Source organism: Nymphaea colorata, chromosome 3 (genome assembly GCF_008831285.2).
Source record: "Nymphaea colorata isolate Beijing-Zhang1983 chromosome 3, ASM883128v2, whole genome shotgun sequence".
Taxonomy (NCBI): domain Eukaryota; kingdom Viridiplantae; phylum Streptophyta; class Magnoliopsida; order Nymphaeales; family Nymphaeaceae; genus Nymphaea; species Nymphaea colorata.
This window is the reverse complement of record NC_045140.1, coordinates 16,074,154-16,096,025: the sequence shown is the minus strand read 5'-3', so window position 1 is coordinate 16,096,025 and position 21,872 is coordinate 16,074,154. Positions and strand designations below refer to the sequence as shown.

General features: G+C 40.8%; 3 long non-coding RNA genes across 13 annotated transcripts in view; 2 read left to right on the top strand and 1 right to left on the bottom strand.

Moving 5' to 3' along the window:
• Nucleotides 1-21,872, top strand: part of LOC116251007 (uncharacterized) — a 38,447-nt gene that overhangs the window by 6,225 nt on the left and 10,350 nt on the right. The window contains exons 3-4 of one of the 3 annotated variants that reach the window (XR_004171558.2): nucleotides 1,864-3,190; nucleotides 3,344-3,659. The exons of the other annotated variants lie outside the window; for them this stretch is intronic. This is a non-coding gene — a long non-coding RNA (uncharacterized LOC116251007). Of the gene's footprint in view, nucleotides 1-1,863; nucleotides 3,191-3,343; nucleotides 3,660-21,872 lie in introns of those variants that run through there. 3 annotated transcript variants of the gene reach the window in all.
• On the top strand, nucleotides 3,784-6,103 carry LOC116251008 (uncharacterized). The gene is made up of 4 exons (XR_004171561.2): nucleotides 3,784-3,890; nucleotides 5,020-5,250; nucleotides 5,350-5,710; nucleotides 5,798-6,103. It is a non-coding gene; the product is annotated as an uncharacterized LOC116251008 (long non-coding RNA).
• LOC126409900 (uncharacterized) lies at nucleotides 7,639-19,204 on the bottom strand. Of its 9 annotated transcripts, none has more exons than XR_007572787.1 (3): nucleotides 15,184-16,820; nucleotides 10,402-13,032; nucleotides 7,639-9,464 (listed from the first exon to the last, which is right to left on the bottom strand). It is a non-coding gene; the product is annotated as an uncharacterized LOC126409900 (long non-coding RNA). The 9 variants fall into 9 exon arrangements; XR_007572784.1 differs by having other exon boundaries at nucleotides 7,639-10,289; nucleotides 11,211-13,032; nucleotides 15,184-16,819; XR_007572788.1 differs by having other exon boundaries at nucleotides 7,640-11,322; nucleotides 12,260-13,032; nucleotides 15,184-16,815.

The following is a 21,872-nucleotide window of genomic DNA, read 5'->3' as shown; positions in this document are numbered from 1 at the left end:
GCCCTGCCAATATTAGCTGGCTAGTTATTTCAGTGGACTAGTTTTTTATTTTCATTTTTTGGTCACCTCAAAGTTTACTGAGGCGTACGCCTCTTACAACTTCATGATTTTGCTACAGCACCTAACTAAATTTTAAGTTGGACACAGCGTGATCTGCGTACATCCCTGGCCTTGTAAGTATGTGGTTCCATTCTAGAGAAATCAAGACTTTCTAGTGGGTCAGGCTTGAGTACAGTCGACCCGCTGATTATGGATCCATCTAGGCTGATCTGGCAAACTATAAAAGATATGGTGACTACTAATTGGGATCTGGATTTGGTATGTAGTCTGCACCCTAGTCCAAAATAGTGACAAATATCCAAACACGTTGAACCCATTTTGGATGTACAGGCTAGGATCTTAGTTGACTCCAACCTTCGTTTCCTTTCAATAGACCACGCAGAAGTGTCGATCCCAACTCATTACTTTGGTGGATGTGTTGGTTTCAGTAAATGTCCTTCACATGAAAAAAAGTTCATTTAGTATATGAGCCACATCACAAATGTAACAAAGATATCACAGAAACATGGAAATACATTTGAAGGGAAGTGAGGGTGCAATTGCAAGATTGCATCATCGTTCGATTTTAAAATATCCTTGCAGCATGATGAATATAAGTTGTTAAATTTTTGACATTGGTCTTCATTCATATTAAAAAAAGCAGGACTTCTTATTGCAGTTTGATAGCAATCAATGATAATAAATCAATTATAATGTGCTATAAAAGGGACCTAAGCCAACCAAGTCCTGGAACAAGATGCAATACTCCCCCGATAAAAATATAAGTCCTCTTCTTGAGCTCAGATTTTTCTTTCTTTCTATTCCTTTAGATATTTCATCCTCTCCTCGAGTTCAGATTTATTTTTTTTCCTTTACATATTACATTTATACAAGCAAGTTTATACCTAGATACAGCTGTGAATTCAGTTGCAGTCTACAAGCTGCGCATTAATATCTCTCTGTGCATAGAGAGACCTATCCTAAAACTGACCTGTAACATTTGTACAATGGTTCCATGAAGTACACAAGGAAAATCTACTGATAGCCATTTATACCCTTTTCTGCGCACATAGCTTTTGATAAGAAGCCAGCATCTCATATGTCCTTCCTTCCATTTCATCAATATAAGCAAACGCTATATCATCCCGAACGGAAGCAATTGCAAGCAGCCCACTGCATGCATAAAACTTGGTTAAGGCATAGAAGAAATTAGACAATATTATGTCCATGATGGCTGTATTTTCATGTTCGCATAATTTTTCGTTGTTCAGTTTTTATATTCAGAGTCTTCATATACATAGCACTAGAGCCTTCTAACATGCCTTGAAGAAAAGGAAAGCAAAGATCCTCTAAACATATCCCACTGGACATCTGGAAACGTTTGAAGAACAATCATCTTGTGTCCACTTGTATCTTATACAATGAACTTCTTATAGACATTAAAAACAACCAACATAAATAATGCAAATGATCATATAAAATCCAGCAAAGCCATATGTTACAAGTTCTTGCCACATAACCTACCTCTCTCTCTCTCTCTCTCTCTCTCTCTGGGTTCTTGAAACCGAGATGTCTCCCCAACCCGGTTCTTGAAACCGAGACACATTCCCAACCCGGTTATTGAAACCGAGATGCTTCCCAAACCTCCGTTGTCTTCTCGACCCGGTTCTTGAAACCGAGATGCCTCTCCGACTTGGTTCTTGAAACCGAGATGCTTTTCCAACCTGGTTTTTGAAATCGAGACGCCTCTCCAAGCCGGTTCTTGAAATCGAAACGTTTCTCCACCTGGCTCTTTAATTTTTTATTTTTTTCCTTCTTTTGTAGGGGGGAGCAGCGGTGGAGCTCATCCAACGGCCGGACGACCACTGGAGTGCCGAGAGCAAGAAAAAGAGAGGTTTTGAATCCCTCTTTTTCTGAACCTGGCCAGATGGACCCTCCGCGACGGGATGGTTTTAATTCTGTAAAAATTGAGAAAGAGTTTCTTCTGTGGTGGCGTTTAATTGAAGTTCTGAGTTGAAGCTCAGAAATATCACATCCATCGAATTAACAACATGAACTTGGCGCTGGCCGAGGGTTCATGTTTGGTTTTTCGGCAAGCCCTTTGCCTCTTCTTGTAGATGGCTAGAGAGAGAGAGGGTGGACGGCGGTGGGCTTGCCGGCACCTCTTATTGCCAACTTTCGGTCTTCCTGCCATCGCCTCTCCTGTAGAGCTGAGATCGAAAGTGAATCTGAAATCCATGGATGTTAAAATCGCTGTTTGATAATACAATGGTAAAAATCCATCCTAATCCACGAAAAGTTTTTTTCATAAAAAAAAAATCCATCCTAAAAATCCACGAAATCTTTTCATTGACTAAAAATCCATACAAAAGATCCACCAAAAGTTTTTTTCCATAAAAAAATTTCATCCTAAAAATCCACGAAAATTTTTCCTTGTAAAAAATCCATCCTAAAAGATCCACGAAAAATTTGTTCCATGAAAAAATTTCCATCCTAAAAGATCGTTTATTTTTCTGAGTCACTCTAAAAGATATCCACGAAATATTAGTCAGGGTAAAAAAAATCCGTGGATGTATCAAACGTCCTAGCCATCGCCTCTCCCGTAAAGCTGAGATGCAAAGTGGATCTGCAATCCATGGATGTTAACATCGCTGTTTGATAATACAATGGATCTCTCTCTCAATTAGATCTGAGATCCACGGCTATGAAACCCGCCTTTCAATAAGCCAAGCTTTTGTTTTATCGTCCGAAATGTGCGAGATGTGAATGTCACATTAACAACAACGCTGCTTCGATGAAGTCTACAAACGAAATTAAATCCAAATTTCAAACGATCGGTGGAGCGCGCCAACAAAGGAAACTTAATAAACACTTAATAGGAAAGTAACCTTCTTATGTAGTCACTGATGAGTGAGGTCGTCCATAAAAACGTAACCGTCGGTTTCTTCCCTTTCCCGCTTTCGCGCGCTTTCAGCCCTCAACCGCGACCATCGCTCGCTCTCCCGCCGGCGCTCTCCACCACCACCGCTGCTCTCTCTCCAGTCCACGATCTCCACCACCACCGCTCCTCGCTCTCCAGTCCGCGATCTCCACCACCATCGCTCCTCGCTCTCCAGTCCGCGATCTCCACCACCATCACCGTGTCCCGAAGGTAAATGCCTCTTTTATTTCTTTCTCTTTCCCCACTGTGCCTTAGCCATGGCGAGGGAAGGAGGCTGCTCCGGAGAACTGTGTGAATCTAGGCAGCGTTACCAAATCCATCAGTTGTAATCGACGCTGATCTTGATGTCTTTTTTCACCCCAGAGAACTCCAGAGCAAGGGGGCGCTGTCATAGAAGAAAGAGGAAGAAGGAGAAAGAACATGGTCATTGATTCTTTTGAGTCTTTGTGGATGTTGAGCTTCTTGTGATAGCGGCACATGTAGGGATCATGTGACCCTAGACACCTTACCGGATCACTCTCTCCATCTACCTCACCGCCCGTCGGATTATTAGATCGATCATCGTGCCTCCCGCCTGCCTACCGTTTGGACCTCATATCTGATCAACTTTGCTCTCCTGTCCATCGTTGTTCTATCTGACGCTTTCTGAAGTTTCAATACTTTGAACAAACATGATACTAGGCAAGTAATCTCTCTCGATTGCTCGTCTTCTTCTCTCTTTGCTTTTTAGGATTTCCTTCACTAGAAACATGTCAATTTGTGTTTTGTCTGAGGTTTTCTCTACGTTTTGTCTATTTTGGCACAGATAACAATGGAAGGGAGGAAGACGAAGCTGTGCCGCGACCGTCGATCAACTCGTTGGACGACGGGTGCCTTATGCGCATCTACAGTTTCTTACCTCCGCTCTCTGGTACTTTATTGATCTCGACTCTCCTGTTCTTTTTTTTCTTCTTTCCTCTTTTCTAGGGTTTGAGTATTGCATGCTCAAAATGTTGGTCGATTTGCCTCTTATGTGAGTCTAAGTTTTCGTGGCAACTGTAAGTCCAATCGTAGATTGGGCTAAGTGGTTAACATGTGAAACGTGGGCTTTTAATAGTCAATGAGCATTCTTAGAATCATCGAACAAAGAAACCACATGAAACCTTTGCATGCATGAGAAAGGAATAATGAACAGCCAAAGAAGTTAAAGGGCAAGTGAAAATCTAGAAACAGAGACAATGCATTTCCCATAACCCGTGGCTCCTGAAAGCAGCCTCTCCACTCTCTACCGGTCGGTTGAAGGATTTGGAGAACCAGGCCGGAGACACCCTTCCTGAGGCACAAGGGTCATTGTAGGGATGAGAGGCGGGACAACCAATCCCTGATGCACGAAGGGAGGCTTGGAGACACGGCAGGATACCCTATTCCCCAGTGCCCGACGGTCGATTTGGGGACGTCGAACCAGAGGCCCCAGTTCCAGACAGTTGGTAACATGAGAGAGAGAGAGAGAGTCAGGCGATGAGGGTCGTCGGAGACCCCTCCCCATTTGGGGCTAGCAAGAATCCGTATACCACAAAGAATCGGAAAGAGATCAAAGATAATATCCTTATTCTAGTAACAAAAGCATAGGAATTTTGTATCATATAATTCAAAAACACATGTTTTAAAAAGCACAATTTTCTTCTTATCAAATAGTTTCTTAATACAAATTTAATTTCCCAATAGTACATTTGCAACAGATTTGAAGCTCGTACGTAGAATATCATAATTTTAAACAGATTTTGTTACGAATTTAAAAGTGGATCCCAGTTTGGGTTCAATTGTGAAATTAAAAGTAGGATTCAAATATGGTATATATTCTTTTTATCCGTTTGATTCCGAATTTGAATTTAACGGAAGAATCTGATCCATTGATATTCTCATACTAGTTATCGGGAACTCATTAATTAATGAATGAACAATTAAGGCACCACATCGGATTTATATTTTCTTGCTTGGAGTGACGAATTAGCCACGATGATTTAATATTTTGTATTTGCGTCTTCGGTTATGGACAAAAGTTAAAATCAAGAAGTTCAAGAAACAAACTCTCAACCGTTACCGTTTCAAGAAGGCTCTCCTTTTCCCGCGAGTTCTAAGGAGGGAAAGCAACCTCTCTCGCTCTCTCTTGACGGGAGCGAGGCTGGATCGTTGATGGCGCCGACGATGAAGGAAGATGCAGATTGCGTGCGTCGGTTCCCGTAGTTCATCCTTCAGAATTCGCTACTTGCCTCTGGTGGTGGAGTCAGACTGTAAGTTTCCTCCCTCCTCCCTCCTCCATTCGCTCTTTCTGTGCTCTCATTATGGTTTTTCCCTCCTCCATTCGCTCTCTGGCTTTCTGCTCTCATTAGGATTTGGCAAAAATTTTGACCCACAAAAACAATGATGGCTATGACCCGAAGGGAAAGGGGGCATCTAAAAGTTTGAGAGACGGAGGAACGAAGTGGAGACATACAATAATGGCGGCTTACGCACGAGATTTTTGGAGGAGGAGAGAGACAGGTTTTCGAGATGGTTTTGAAAAGAGGGATTGGGAGAGATTGCCGTCATCCTCCAAAACCGCCGCTTCTTTGCGCATCTTGTCCTCTGCTGGGCCAACCTCCTCAAACCTCATCACCGCCAGTGGCAACATTTCATCGCACCACGACGTTTCCTGGTTCATGGTTTGGGGAATCGTTCCTAATATCTGCATAACCACAAGGGCATGTTAAGGTGAGCAATTTTTTCTATAAGAAATCTAATTTCCTATTTTCATCTAATCTCTCCCCATTTTGTTATCTATCACTCCCTACTTCGCAGGAGTTTTCCTGATCTCTCTCTCTCCCTGCTTTTCTAGTACGTTCTCTCTATCTCCATCAATGTTCAATCTCCTCTTTGATCTCTCGATCTCAATCTGTCCCTTTCTTTATTTTTTATCTACCGATTGGCGTGTACACCTCTCTCACTCTCCGGTTCCCACTCTCCCTCGGTTGGCCATTCTGTCTGTTTTTCTCTTGATCCGTGTCCCTTGATCTTGACCTCTAGCTGACTATCGATCTATCAACATTGTTGTCGCTACTTGCTTCACTTGCTCGCTGTTTGCCCTAAGCATAGGAGAAATTTCATTTCCCAGGCTGATTGAGGAAATTTCAAGTTAATTGATTATTCTTGCTTGCGTCACTTGCTCACCATCTTCCCTGAGCATAGGAGTCTCCTATTTCCAGTGGACTTGGTCTGTTTGAACCTTGCAAAAAAGTTGTGGGCAGACCTTGAAGAGGCTGGTCTTGCTGTGAAGAAGGAACCATCTACATCAAGAGTACCAAGATCAGAACGTGGTGGGGAGGTCAGGAATTTTCTCTCTCTATATATCATAATTCATAACACAATTGGTTTTTGGCAAAACAGTCTAGTCAAATTAAATGGAGCACTTGTATGTGATAGGTGATCGAGCCACTTGTCGGTAAGGGGTCGGTAAGCAGTAGTTTGTAGTCCTGGGGCCTGAGGGCACTGGAAAAGGGAAACATACCTATCATTCCTGAGAGGTTTGAAAAGGTACACGTGGTATGTGAGGTTCTTTTTTTCCCCAAAATGAAGTTAATATTCTATAATATGTTGCTGAAGGTCCTTCACGTTTATCATGTGTCTATTCCATGTTTTGTTTGGAGAACCTTGTTTTCATTCATCCCATTGATGATCAACTTAGACTGCCCTTATTTATTTGCAGATGTTTTGTGTAGTTGTGGCTTGTCTGTTTCTGATCTAGTGGTTATCTCTATTCCATGCTTGAAAATACTGTTGATTGTTGTACAGTTTTTTACTGGTTCTTATTGCCATCCATATGACAATTAATTTTTACATCCATAGCTTCCGTTGTCTAGGCAGATTACAAGAGCTCTTCATAAATGGCTTTTATGGCTTTTTTAGTTTTCAGATATATTACTCAGCTGTGACAGTAGTTGCCTTTGTAAATACGATAATATCCCTCTACCATGAACATTCAAATTTATGATCTTGTTGTGTATTTTAGATTATTTCCTTTTCGTTGAAAGATTAGGCAAAACATGAGTAAGAAATCCTTGGGTAATGTTTGAATTACTATATAGAGATGCATAAAGAGTTTTTGAAAAAAATACTCTCCCATAGGTAAAATCAACCAATCTGAAATTACTATAACCAATTTTGTACAAAAAGAGGGGGAGTAATCCCATGAGATGTGGCTATGTCCCCACCATCAAATTACAAAATAGCAACTGGTGCAATATTTTTTTATGATAAGTTGACTCATAAGCATAGACCAAATGGTCGATGCAGCATCTGGTGGTGGGGGGGGGACATTCATGATGAAATGTGATGAAAGAAGCATCAATTTTGTTTGAGACTTAATAACTATTCTATGCATCTTGCCTCATCATCTATGCAAGAGAGAGCGCCGTAGATGTCTTTGGGAGCACTCAAGAGATGCATCATCATGTTCTATTATTGGTGCAAAAGGGGATGGATCAAATTGGAGATTAGTTGGAGCAAATATTGACACTTATTTGAGCAGTGAATGAGATATACTCATTCAATTAATCAGTGTCTTATATACATTGCAGTTTTAAGAATATTGTCCAAAACTAGTACAAGCAGAGAAAGGATGCTGCATATGGGAGAACAATCTTGTCGAATAGTGATGAACAAACATAAGACTTTGTTTGACATTATTATTGACGCATCTCGCCTCATCATCTTCGCAATAAAGAGCGACACATATATTTAAGGAGCGGTCACATCTCCGCTCAAGGGATGAGATGTAAATGACATATCGCTGTTTCATTATGAGCGCAAACGATATGATCAACCTTGTACAACAAGATGAAAAGCAGTCTCGTGAGACCTGAGAATTGCTCCAAGATCTTGATGAATCAACGTCCTGTCTATAAAGTTCAAAATGTCAATTGGATGCAATTGAAATAAATGACAAACAGATTGATTCAACCAATGCATGGCCAACTTGATGCATCAGTGTAATTGTCAGTTTTATGATGTTATGTGTGATCGTGTCATTATGAGCGCAAAAGTCACGATGAACCTCATCCAACAGGGCGTTGAACAGTCCCATTAGACCTGGGAATTGCTCAAGGATCTTGATGAAGCAACGTCAATTCCATGAAGTTAAAAATGTCAATTGGATGCAATTGAAATAAATGACTAACAGATTGACACAACCATTGCATGGCCAACTTGATGCATCGATGCAATTGCAGTTTTAGTATGTTATGTGTGATCGTCTCATTATGAGCACAAAAGAGGGGTTAAGCAGTCCCATGAGACCTGGGAATTGCTCAAGGATCTTGATGAAGCAACGTCCCCTCCATCAAGTTGAAATTGTCAATTAGATGCAATTCTAATAAATGACATACTGATAGACACAACCACTGCATGGCCAACTTGATGCATTGGTACAATGACGGCTTACCCACGAGATTTTTGGAGGAGACAGGAGAGATAGAGAGAGACAAGTTTTTGAGATGGTTTTGAGAAGAGGCCAACCTCCTCAAACCTCTGCTGGGCCAACCTCCTCAAACCTCATCACCGCCAGTGGCAACATTTCATCGCACAACGACGTTTCCTGGTTCATGGTTTGGGGAATCGTTCCTAATATCTGCATGACCACAAGCGCATGTTATGTTGGGCAATTTTTTCTATAAGAAATCTAATTTCCTATTTTCATCTAATCTCTCCCCATTTTGTTATCTATGGCTCCCTACTTCGCAGGAGTTTTCCTGATCTCTCTCTCTCCCTGCTTTTCTAGTACGTTCTCTCTATCTCCATCAATGTTCAATCTCCTCTTTGATCTCTTCATCTCAATCTGTCCCTTTCTTTATTTTTATCTACCGATTGGCGTGTACACCTCTCTCACTTTCCGGTTCCCACTGGATGCATTGGTATAATGGTCAGTTTTAAGAGTTTATGTGTGATCATCTCATTATAAGCGCAAAAGATGCAATGAACCCTCTACCACAAGAGAGGAAACAGTCCCGTGAGACCTGGGAACTGCTCAAGGATCTTGATGAAGCAATGTCCCATCCATCAAGTTAAAAATATCAATTGGATGCAATTGAAATAAATGACTAACAGATTGAGGCAACCATTGCATGGCCAACTTGATGCATCGATGCAATTGCAGTTTTAGTATGTTATGTGTGATCGTCTCATTATGAGCACAAAAGATATGATGAAACTCGTCCAACAAGGGGTTAAGCAGTCCCATGAGACCTGGGAATTGCTCAAAGAAGTTGATGAAGCAACGTCCCCTCCATCAAGTTGAAATTGTCAATTAGATGTAATTCTAATAAATGACATACTGATAGACACAACCATTGCATGGCCAACTTGATGCATTGGTACAATGACGGCTTACACACGAGATTTTTGGAGGAGACAGGAGAGATAGAGAGAGACAAGTTTTTGAGATGGTTTTGAGAAGAGGCCAACCTCCTCAAACCTCTGCTGGGCCAACCTCCTCAAACCTCATCACCGCCAGTGGCAACATTTCATCGCACAACGACGTTTCCTGGTTCATGGTTTGGGGAATCGTTCCTAATATCTGCATGACCACAAGCGCATGTTAAGTTGAGCAATTTTTTCTATAAGAAATCTAATTTCCTATTTTCACCTAATCTCTCGCCATTTTGTTATCTATCGCTCCCTACTTCGCAGGAGTTTTCCTGATCTCTCTCTCTCCCTGCTTTTCTAGTACGTTCTCTCTATCTCCATCAATGTTCAATCTCCTCTTTGCTCTCTTGATCTCAATCTGCCGCTTTCTTTATTTTTATCTACCGATTGGCGTGTACACCTCTCTCACTTTCCGGTTCCCACTGGATGCATTGGTATAATGGTCAGTTTTAAGAGTTTATGTGTGATCATCTCATTATAAGCGCGAAAGATGCAATGAACCCTCTACCACAAGAGAGGAAACAGTCCCGTGAGACCTGGGAACTGCTCAAGGATCTTGATGAGGCAATGTCCCATCCATCAAGTTAAAAATATCAATTGGATGCAATTGAAATAAATGACTAACAGATTGACACAACCATTGCATGGCCAACTTGATGCATCGATGCAATTGCAGTTTTAGTATGTTATGTGTGATCGTCTCATTATGAGCACAAAAGATATGATGAAACTCGTCCAACAAGGGGTTAAGCAGTCCCATAAGACCTGGGAATTGCTCAAGGATCTTGACGTCCCCTCCATCAAGTTGAAATTGTCAATTAGATGCAATTCTAATAAATGGCATACTGATAGACACAACCATTGCATGGCCAACCTGATGCATTGGTACAATGACGGCTTACGCACGAGATTGTTGGAGGAGACAGGAGAGATAGAGAGAGACAAGTTTTTGAGATGGTTTTGAGAAGAGACCAACCTCCTCAAACCTCATCACCGCCAGTGGCAACATTTCATCGCACAACGACGTTTCCTGGTTCATGGTTTGGGGAATCGTTCCTAATATCTGCAAGACCACAAGCGCATGTTAAGTTGAGCAATTTTTTCTATAAGAAATCTAATTTCCTATTTTCATCTAATCTCTCGCCATTTTGTTGTCTATCGCTCCCTACTTCGCAGGAGTTTTCCTGATCTCTCTCTCTCCCTGCTTTTCTAGTACGTTCTCTCTATCTCCATCAATGTTCAATCTCCTCCTTGATCTCTTGATCTCAATCTGTCCCTTTCTTTTATTTTTATCTACCGATTGGCGTGTACACCTCTCTCACTTTCCGGTTCCCACAGGATGCATTGGTATAATGGTCAGTTTTAAGAGTTTATGTGTGATCATCTCATTATAAGCGCAAAAGATGCAATGAACCCTCTACCACAAGAGAGGAAACAGTCCCGTGAGACCTGGGAACTGCTCAAGGATCTTGATGAAACAATGTCCCATCCATCAAGCTAAAATTATCAATTGGATGCAATTGAAATAAATGACTAACAGATTGACACAACCATTGCATGGCCAACTTGATGCATCGATGCAATTGCAGTTTTAGTATGTTATGTGTGATCGTCTCATTATGAGCACAAAAGATATGATGAAACTCGTCCAACAAGGGGTTAAGCAGTCCCATGAGACCTGGGAATTGCTCAAAGAAGTTGATGAAGCAACGTCCCCTCCATCAAGTTGAAATTGTCAATTAGATGTAATTCTAATAAATGACATACTGATAGACACAACCATTGCATGGCCAACTTGATGCATTGGTACAATGACGGCTTACACACGAGATTTTTGGAGGAGACAGGAGAGATAGAGAGAGACAAGTTTTTGAGATGGTTTTGAGAAGAGGCCAACCTCCTCAAACCTCTGCTGGGCCAACCTCCTCAAACCTCATCACCGCCAGTGGCAACATTTCATCGCACAACGACGTTTCCTGGTTCATGGTTTGGGGAATCGTTCCTAATATCTGCATGACCACAAGCGCATGTTAAGTTGAGCAATTTTTTCTATAAGAAATCTAATTTCCTATTTTCACCTAATCTCTCGCCATTTTGTTATCTATCGCTCCCTACTTCGCAGGAGTTTTCCTGATCTCTCTCTCTCCCTGCTTTTCTAGTACGTTCTCTCTATCTCCATCAATGTTCAATCTCCTCTTTGCTCTCTTGATCTCAATCTGCCGCTTTCTTTATTTTTATCTACCGATTGGCGTGTACACCTCTCTCACTTTCCGGTTCCCACTGGATGCATTGGTATAATGGTCAGTTTTAAGAGTTTATGTGTGATCATCTCATTATAAGCGCGAAAGATGCAATGAACCCTCTACCACAAGAGAGGAAACAGTCCCGTGAGACCTGGGAACTGCTCAAGGATCTTGATGAGGCAATGTCCCATCCATCAAGTTAAAAATATCAATTGGATGCAATTGAAATAAATGACTAACAGATTGACACAACCATTGCATGGCCAACTTGATGCATCGATGCAATTGCAGTTTTAGTATGTTATGTGTGATCGTCTCATTATGAGCACAAAAGATATGATGAAACTCGTCCAACAAGGGGTTAAGCAGTCCCATAAGACCTGGGAATTGCTCAAGGATCTTGACGTCCCCTCCATCAAGTTGAAATTGTCAATTAGATGCAATTCTAATAAATGGCATACTGATAGACACAACCATTGCATGGCCAACCTGATGCATTGGTACAATGACGGCTTACGCACGAGATTGTTGGAGGAGACAGGAGAGATAGAGAGAGACAAGTTTTTGAGATGGTTTTGAGAAGAGACCAACCTCCTCAAACCTCATCACCGCCAGTGGCAACATTTCATCGCACAACGACGTTTCCTGGTTCATGGTTTGGGGAATCGTTCCTAATATCTGCAAGACCACAAGCGCATGTTAAGTTGAGCAATTTTTTCTATAAGAAATCTAATTTCCTATTTTCATCTAATCTCTCGCCATTTTGTTGTCTATCGCTCCCTACTTCGCAGGAGTTTTCCTGATCTCTCTCTCTCCCTGCTTTTCTAGTACGTTCTCTCTATCTCCATCAATGTTCAATCTCCTCCTTGATCTCTTGATCTCAATCTGTCCCTTTCTTTTATTTTTATCTACCGATTGGCGTGTACACCTCTCTCACTTTCCGGTTCCCACAGGATGCATTGGTATAATGGTCAGTTTTAAGAGTTTATGTGTGATCATCTCATTATAAGCGCAAAAGATGCAATGAACCCTCTACCACAAGAGAGGAAACAGTCCCGTGAGACCTGGGAACTGCTCAAGGATCTTGATGAAACAATGTCCCATCCATCAAGCTAAAATTATCAATTGGATGCAATTGAAATAAATGACTAACAGATTGACACAACCATTGCATGGCCAACTTGATGCATCGATGCAATTGCAGTTTTAGTATGTTATGTGTGATCGTCTCATTATGAGCACAAAAGATATGATGAAACTCGTCCAACAAGGGGTTAAGCAGTCCCATGAGACCTGGGAATTGCTCAAGGATCTTGATGAAGCAACGTCCCCAATGAACCCTCTACCACAAGAGAGGAAACAGTCCCGTGAGACCTGGGAACTGCTCAAGGATCTTGATGAGGCAATGTCCCATCCATCAAGTTAAAAATCTCAATTGGATGCAATTGAAATAAATGACTAACAGATTGACCCAACCATTGCATGGCCAACTTGATGCATCGATGCAATTGCAGTTTTAGTATGTTATGTGTGATCGTCTCATTATGAGCACAAAAGATATGATGAAACTCGTCGAACAAGGGGTTAAGCAGTCCCATGAGACCTGGGAATTGCTCAAGGATCTTGATGAATCAACGTCCCCTCCATCAAGTTGAAATTGTCAATTAGATGCAATTCTAATAAATGACATACTGATAGACACAACCATTGGATGGCCAACCTGATGCATTGGTACAATGACGGCTTACGCACGAGATTTTTGGAGGAGGCAGGAGAGATAGAGAGAGACAAGTTTTTGAGATGGTTTTGAGAAGAGACCAACCTCCTCAAACCTCATCCCCGCCAGTGGCAACATTTCATCGAACAACGACGTTTCCTGGTTGATGGATTGGGGTATCGTTCCTAATATCTGCATGACCACAAGTGCATGTTAAGTTGAGCAATTTTTTCTATAAGAAATCTAATTTCCTATTTTCATCTAATCTCTCCCCATTTTGTTGTCTATCGCTCCCTACTTCGCAGGAGTTTTCCTGATCTCTCTCTCTCCCTGCTTTTCTAGTACGTTCTCTCTATCTCCATCAATGTTCAATCTCCTCTTTGATCTCTTGATCTCAATCTGTCCCTTTCTTTTACTTTTATCTACCGATTGGCGTGTACACCTCTCTCACTTTCCGGTTCCCACAGGATGCATTGGTATAATGGTCAGTTTTAAGAGTTTATGTGTGATCATCTCATTATAAGCGCAAAAGATGCAATGAACCCTCTACCACAAGAGAGGAAACAGTCCCGTGAGACCTGGGAACTTCTCAAGGATCTTGATGAAACAATGTCCCATCCATCAAGCTAAAATTATCAATTGGATGCAATTGAAATAAATGACTAACAGATTGACACAACCATTGCATGGCCAACTTGATGCATCGATGCAATTGCAGTTTTAGTATGTTATGTGTGATCGTCTCATTATGAGCACAAAAGATATGATGAAACTCGTCCAACAAGGGGTTAAGCAGTCCCATGAGACCTGGGAATTGCTCAAGGATCTTGATGAAGCAACGTCCCCAATGAACCCTCTACCACAAGAGAGGAAACAGTCCCGTGAGACCTGGGAACTGCTCAAGGATCTTGATGAGGCAATGTCCCATCCATCAAGTTAAAAATATCAATTGGATGCAATTGAAATAAATGACTAACAGATTGACCCAACCATTGCATGGCCAACTTGATGCATCGATGCAATTGCAGTTTTAGTATGTTATGTGTGATCGTCTCATTATGAGCACAAAAGATATGATGAAACTCGTCGAACAAGGGGTTAAGCAGTCCCATGAGACCTGGGAATTGCTCAAGGATCTTGATGAATCAACGTCCCCTCCATCAAGTTGAAATTGTCAATTAGATGCAATTCTAATAAATGACATACTGATAGACACAACCATTGGATGGCCAACCTGATGCATTGGTACAATGACGGCTTACGCACGAGATTTTTGGAGGAGACAGGAGAGATAGAGAGAGACAAGTTTTTGAGATGGTTTTGAGAAGAGACCAACCTCCTCAAACCTCATCCCCGCCAGTGGCAACATTTCATCGAACAACGACGTTTCCTGGTTCATGGATTGGGGAATCGTTCCTAATATCTGCATGACCACAAGCGCATGTTATGTTGAGCAATTTTTTCTATAAGAAATCTAATTTCCTATTTTCATCTAATCTCTCCCCATTTTGTTATCTATTGCTCCCTACTTCGCAAGAGTTTTCCTGATCTCTCTATCTCCCTGCTTTTCTAGTACGTTCTCTCTATCTCCATCAATGTTCAATCTCCTCTTTGATCTCTTGTTCTCAATCTGTTCCTTTCTTTATTTTTATCTACCGATTGGCCTGCACACCTCTCTCACTTTCCGGTTCCCACTGGATGCATTGGTATCATGGTCAGTTTTAAGAGTTTATGTGTGATCATTTCATTATAAGCGCAAAAGATGCAATGAACCCTCTACCACAAGAGAGGAAACAGTCCCGTGAGACTTGGGAACTGCTCAAGGATCTTGATGAGGCAATGTCCCATCCATCAAGTTAAAAATATCAATTGGATGCAATTGAAATAAATGACTAACAGATTGACACAACCATTGCATGGCCAACTTGATGCATCGATGCAATTGCAGTTTTAGTATGTTATGTGTGATCGTCTCATTATGAGCACAAAAGATATGATGAAACTCGTCCAACAAGGGGTTAAGCAGTCCCATGAGACCTGGGAATTGCTCAAGGATCTTGATGAAGCAACGTCCCCTCCATCAAGTTGAAATTGTCAATTAGATGCAATTCTAATAAATGACATACTGATAGACACAACCATTGCATGGCCAACTTGATGCATTGGTACAATGACGGCTTACGCACGAGATTTTTGTTGGAGACAGGAAAGATAGAGAGGGACAAGTTTTTGAGATGGTTTTGAGAAGAGGCCGACCTCCTCAAACCTCTGCTGGGCCAACCTCCTCAAACCTCATCACCGCCAGTGGCAACATTTCATCGCACAACGACGTTTCCTGGTTGATGGATTGGGGTATCGTTCCTAATATCTGCATGACCACAAGCGCATGTTATGTTGAGCAATTTTTTCTATAAGAAATCTAATTTCCTATTTTCATCTAATCTCTCCCCATTTTGTTATCTATTGCTCCCTACTTCGCAGGAGTTTTCCTGATCTCTCTCTCTCCCTGCTTTTCTAGTACGTTCTCTCTATCTCCATCAATGTTCAATCTCCTCTTTGATCTCTTCATCTCAATCTGTCCCTTTCTTTATTTTTATCTACCGATTGGCGTGTACACCTCTCTCACTTTCCGGTTCCCACTGGATGCATTGGTATAATGGTCAGTTTTAAGAGTTTATGTGTGATCATCTCATTATAAGCGCGAAAGATGCAATGAACCCTCTACCACAAGAGAGGAAACAGTCCTGTGAGACCTGGGAACTGCTCAAGGATCTTGATGAGGCAATGTCCCATCCATCAAGTTAAAAATATCAATTTGATGCAATTGAAATAAATGACTAACAGATTGACACAACCATTGCATGGCCAACTTGATGCATCGATGCAATTGCAGTTTTAGTATGTTATGTGTGATCGTCTCATTATGAGCACAAAAGATATGATGAAACTCGTCCAACAAGGGGTTAAGCAGTCCCATGAGACCTGGGAATTGCTCAAGGATCTTGATGAAGCAACGTCCCCTCCATCAAGTTGAAATTGTCAATTAGATGCAATTCTAATAAATGGCATACTGATAGACACAACCATTGCATGGCCAACCTGATGCATTGGTACAATGACGGCTTACGCACGAGATTGTTGGAGGAGACAGGAGAGATAGAGAGAGACAAGTTTTTGAGATGGTTTTGAGAAGAGACCAACCTCCTCAAACCTCATCCACGCCAGTGGCAACATTTCATGGCACAACGACGTTTCCTGGTTGATGGATTGGGGTGTCGTTCCTAATATCTGCATGACCACAAGCGCATGTTAAGTTGAGCAATTTTTTCTATAAGAAATCTAATTTCCTATTTTCATCTAATCTCTCGCCATTTTGTTGTCTATCGCTCCCTACTTCGCAGGAGTTTTCCTGATCTCTCTCTCTCCTTGCTTTTCTCAATGTTATCCGTATCGTACGATACGGACGCGTATCGTACGATACGTATCGTCTGTATCAACAAAAACGATACGACACGCCTACAATACACGATACGGAGGTGTATCGTAGACGTATCGCCCGTATCGCACGATACGGGCACTGTATCGTACGATACGGTCGATACACCCCCGTATCGTACGATACGGGGGAAAAATGGCAAAAGGGTCCGATGGCCCCTTTTTTTCATTTTATTTCAAAAGATATGCTCCTCTCTCTCTCTCTTCTTGTTTCTAAACATTGCAAGAGACGTGGGAGGAAGAGATTTTCCTCATTTGCTTTAAGTTTTGCCCGTGAGATAGCTTTCTTTCTCGTAGAGGGCACAGTGGAAAGCTTGGAGAAAGAGGGCTTTTTGGATCATGAAAGATGATAACTATGTCTGTATGTTTTGACTTCTGAACTTATGAATTGTGATGTAATCGAATACTCTTCGGCTGCTTAGTATGTTATTTGATTTTTGAATGTCTGATTTCTTATTTTGGAATGTGTTGTTCATATTCATACTTCATAGTTCATACTTCATATACATGAATGATGAATGTTCCTTTAAATACATTTTTCTTGATTTTTTCTTGTTTTTTCGAATTTATTTAAATTTTTTTTGATTTTTTTCTATTTTTTTATAATTTTTTAATATTTTTTACAAATTAAAAATTAATTTTACGATACGTTACGATACATTTACGATACGTTACGATACGGCGTATAGGTCGGCCCGACCGATACGCGATACGATACGCCAGTGATAACATTGGCTTTTCTAGTACGTTCTCTCTATCTCCATCAATGTTCAATCTCCTCTTTGATCTCTTGATCTCAATCTGTCCCTTTCTTTTATTTTTATCTACCGATTGGCGTGTACACCTCTCTCACTTTCCGGTTCCCACAGGATGCATTGGTATAATGGTCAGTTTTAAGAGTTTATGTGTGATCATCTCATTATAAGCGCAAAAGATGGAATGAACCCTCTACCACAAGAGAGGAAACAGTCCCGTGAGACCTGGGAACTGCTCAAGGATCTTGATGAAACAATGTCCCATCCATCAAGCTAAAATTATCAATTGGATGCAATTGAAATAAATGACTAACAGATTGACACAACCATTGCATGGCCAACTTGATGCATCGATGCAATTGCAGTTTTAGTATGTTATGTGTGATCGTCTCATTATGAGCACAAAAGATATGATGAAACTCGTCCAACAAGGGGTTAAGCAGTCCCATGAGACCTGGGAATTGCTCAAGGATCTTGATGAAGCAACGTCCCCAATGAACCCTCTACCACAAGAGAGGAAACAGTCCCGTGAGACTTGGGAACTGCTCAAGGATCTTGATGAGGCAATGTCCCATCCATCAAGTTAAAAATATCAATTGGATGCAATTGAAATAAATGACTAACAGATTGACACAACCATTGCATGGCCAACTTGATGCATCGATGCAATTGCAGTTTTAGTATGTTATGTGTGATCGTCTCATTATGAGCACAAAAGATATGATGAAACTCGTCCAACAAGGGGTTAAGCAGTCCCATGAGACCTGGGAATTGCTCAAGGATCTTGATGAAGCAACGTCCCCTCCATCAAGTTGAAATTGTCAATTAGATGCAATTCTAATAAATGACATACTGATAGACACAACCATTGCATGGCCAACTTGATGCATTGGTACAATGACGGCTTACGCACGAGATTTTTGTTGGAGACAGGAGAGATAGAGAGAGACAAGTTTTTGAGATGGTTTTGAGAAGAGGCCGACCTCCTCAAACCTCTGCTGGGCCAACCTCCTCAAACCTCATCACAGCCAGTGGCAACATTTCATCGCACAACGACGTTTCCTGGTTGATGGATTGGGGTATCGTTCCTAATATCTGCATGACCACAAGCGCATGTTATGTTGAGCAATTTTTTCTATAAGAAATCTAATTTCCTATTTTCATCTAATCTCTCCCCATTTTGTTATCTATTGCTCCCTACTTCGCAGGAGTTTTCCTGATCTCTCTCTCTCCCTGCTTTTCTAGTACGTTCTCTCTATCTCCATCAATGTTCAATCTCCTCTTTGATCTCTTGATCTCAATCTGTCCCTTTCTTTTATTTTTATCTACCGATTGGCGTGTACACCTCTCTCACTTTCCGGTTCCCACAGGATGCATTGGTATAATGGTCAGTTTTAAGAGTTTATGTGTGATCATCTCATTATAAGCGCGAAAGATGCAATGAACCCTCTACCACAAGAGAGGAAACAGTCCCGTGAGACCTGGGAACTGCTCAAGGATCTTGATGAGGCAATGTCCCATCCATCAAGTTAAAAATATCAATTGGATGCAATTGAAATAAATGACTAACAGATTGACACAACCATTGCATGGCCAACTTGATGCATCGATGCAATTGCAGTTTTAGTATGTTATGTGTGATCGTCTCATTATGAGCACAAAAGATATGATGAAACTCGTCCAACAAGGGGTTAAGCAGTCCCATGAGACCTGGGAATTGCTCAAGGATCTTTATGAAGCAACGTCCCCTCCATAAAGTTGAAATTGTCAATTAGATGCAATTGAGCTAAATGACTAACAGATTTACACAACCATTGCGTGGCAAATTTGAAAATTTCTATATATTAATCTGTTTTAGGATGTTATGTGTGATCATCTCTTTATGAGCGCATAAGATACGATGAACCCCGTACAACATGGGGGTAAACAGTCCCGTGTGACTTAGGAACTGTTCATGGATCTTGATGAAACAACGTCCCCTTCATCAAGTTAAAAATGTCAATTGGATGAAATTTTATATATGACTTGACTGATTGACACAACCAATGCATGGCCATCTAGTTAAAATCGTTTGTTGTTTTGGGTTTTTAGTTATGCATCAGATTTTTTACAATTAAACCGTCGATTTTTCTTTGCCAATTCGTACCTGCCAATGATTATTTTTGGTTTCTAGATGTACTATGTACGGATTTTAGTTTGTGTTTTACATGAATTATTGTCTGTTAGGGCATTGATGAGTGGGACCTTCTATTCCTTCGTTTTGCTGGTCTTTGCCTACTTTAACCCAGTATCGGTAGGAACTTGTGCTCGGTAGGAACTTGAGCGCGTTCTAGGAATTAAAGAATTGATTTTGTTTTTTAGATACCGTCTTATTTCGGGCGTCAAGGTGGGTTCGGTTTCTTCTGCTGTTCGGTGAATTGTGCTGTGTTTGGCTTTGCTCAGCTTGTTTGTTACCCGAGATGCTCTCTGTAGTGGATTTTTTTGTTTATTTTTGCATCTGTTACATATTTTTTGCTAAAAGTACTTCCATCACTGCCAACACTGCAGATTTAAGCAGAAAAATGCTCTTCCATTATTCACCTACACTCTTGTTCAGTTTTTTTAGGGTTTCACATATGACTAAATAATTTCGAAGAAAAGTGTTTTACGTTATAAGATGCTTCATATGCACGGGCTCACTCATATGCATGCAGGTATTAGTTCTATGTGTAGTTTCAAGTTTGAAATTGCCGGTACCTGACTGAACTCATGACAGATTGCCATATGAATCGGTTAAATGTGATTATCCTACCAGAATAACAGTTATGGCCGTCCTGCTTTTCCATCTTGTTAGAAACTTGTTTCTTTGAGTACCACAAGAAATTGGCTATAATTATGCTGTAGTTCATATTTGTCGAGCAGGTATTGGTGGAAGCAATCTATGTTTATCGTAACTGGTGCACTAACATGAAGTCTTTGATTTGGTTCTTTAAGTTTTAATAGCCTATCAGTCTTACCTTTCTTATTCATGAGGGAAGGAGGTGGATGCTCCTTCTCCTCATTTATTTTGAGTTGCCATGAAAATGGTAATTTCCTCATGAGTGAGGAAAAGGGAAGATGGTAGGAAACGACTCCCTCTTTCTCCTTCAGCCAAAATGTCCCTAAACGATGTCTCAACTTGGTATTTCCAAATTCCAATGATAAAAAGTTGTTGTCGCCCTTGCGATCAAAAGGCACATCATGCCACATTTGAGTTGTTTGTGTTAACATCTATGTGACTACCACGGACTCACCAAGCCACCAAATTGACTTGCTTTTGTGGGGACATAAAGGTAAGACCACTTTTAAGATTTGATTTGGTGAAGACAATCATTGGTGCAAGAAGCAGGTTAGTTGGATTTTTCTGGTATATTCTCTATTTGCTTGACCTCATGTCAAGTGTGATGATACACATGTTTTATTTTACACCCAGATTGCTTGCAATTTGATGTACTTGGTCAAACCCAAATGCAATTGGTGGAATCTTGGGTGAGCCCATGTTCAATGGCCCAATCTATGTTGTTAATCATAGGCTGCGGCACATAGGTGCTGATATCGCAAGGTGGGGATCGTGACTCTTTGCATTGAGCCTTAAGGTATGCTCTGTACTAGCCTGATAGAGTACCTTACGATGCTTTATGGAATTGGAAAATGCTCAAAAACATTTGAAAGTGCTTTGGTTGGACCAAGAGCATCATTTTGGAAAAAAATAAACTAAACCCTCAATAGAAGTTTTTTTACAAAAATCAGTAAAATGTTAAAACTTGGTTTTTGAATTAATTTTTGAAACTTGGTCTCTATGTTTGGGTAACACATAAAACAACATTTGTTGGGTGTTATCCTAACATATTCTAAAATTGATCCCACTTGTTTCTACATTTGTTATTTACCAAAACCATGAAAATGATTCCTTTCGTGTGCATGTGCGATGTATTGAGTTTTCAATGGCTTTTCATGCACATTTATTCATTAATTATCATTTTCTATGCATGCTATATCTATGTGTTCTTCTTTTCATGCATACATATTTATGAATTCTATTGCATGTTATAAATTTTATTTGAATGTGGATATAGTTGTCTGATTTTGAGTTATTGGATCTATAGTTCACGATTTCTATGGATAAGTGGGATATTCGTTTTTCAAGTATATTTCAAGACCAATTATGAGTATCCCACTCATCCAATTTAAACAATGAACCATCTATTCCATGATTCAACTCAAAACAA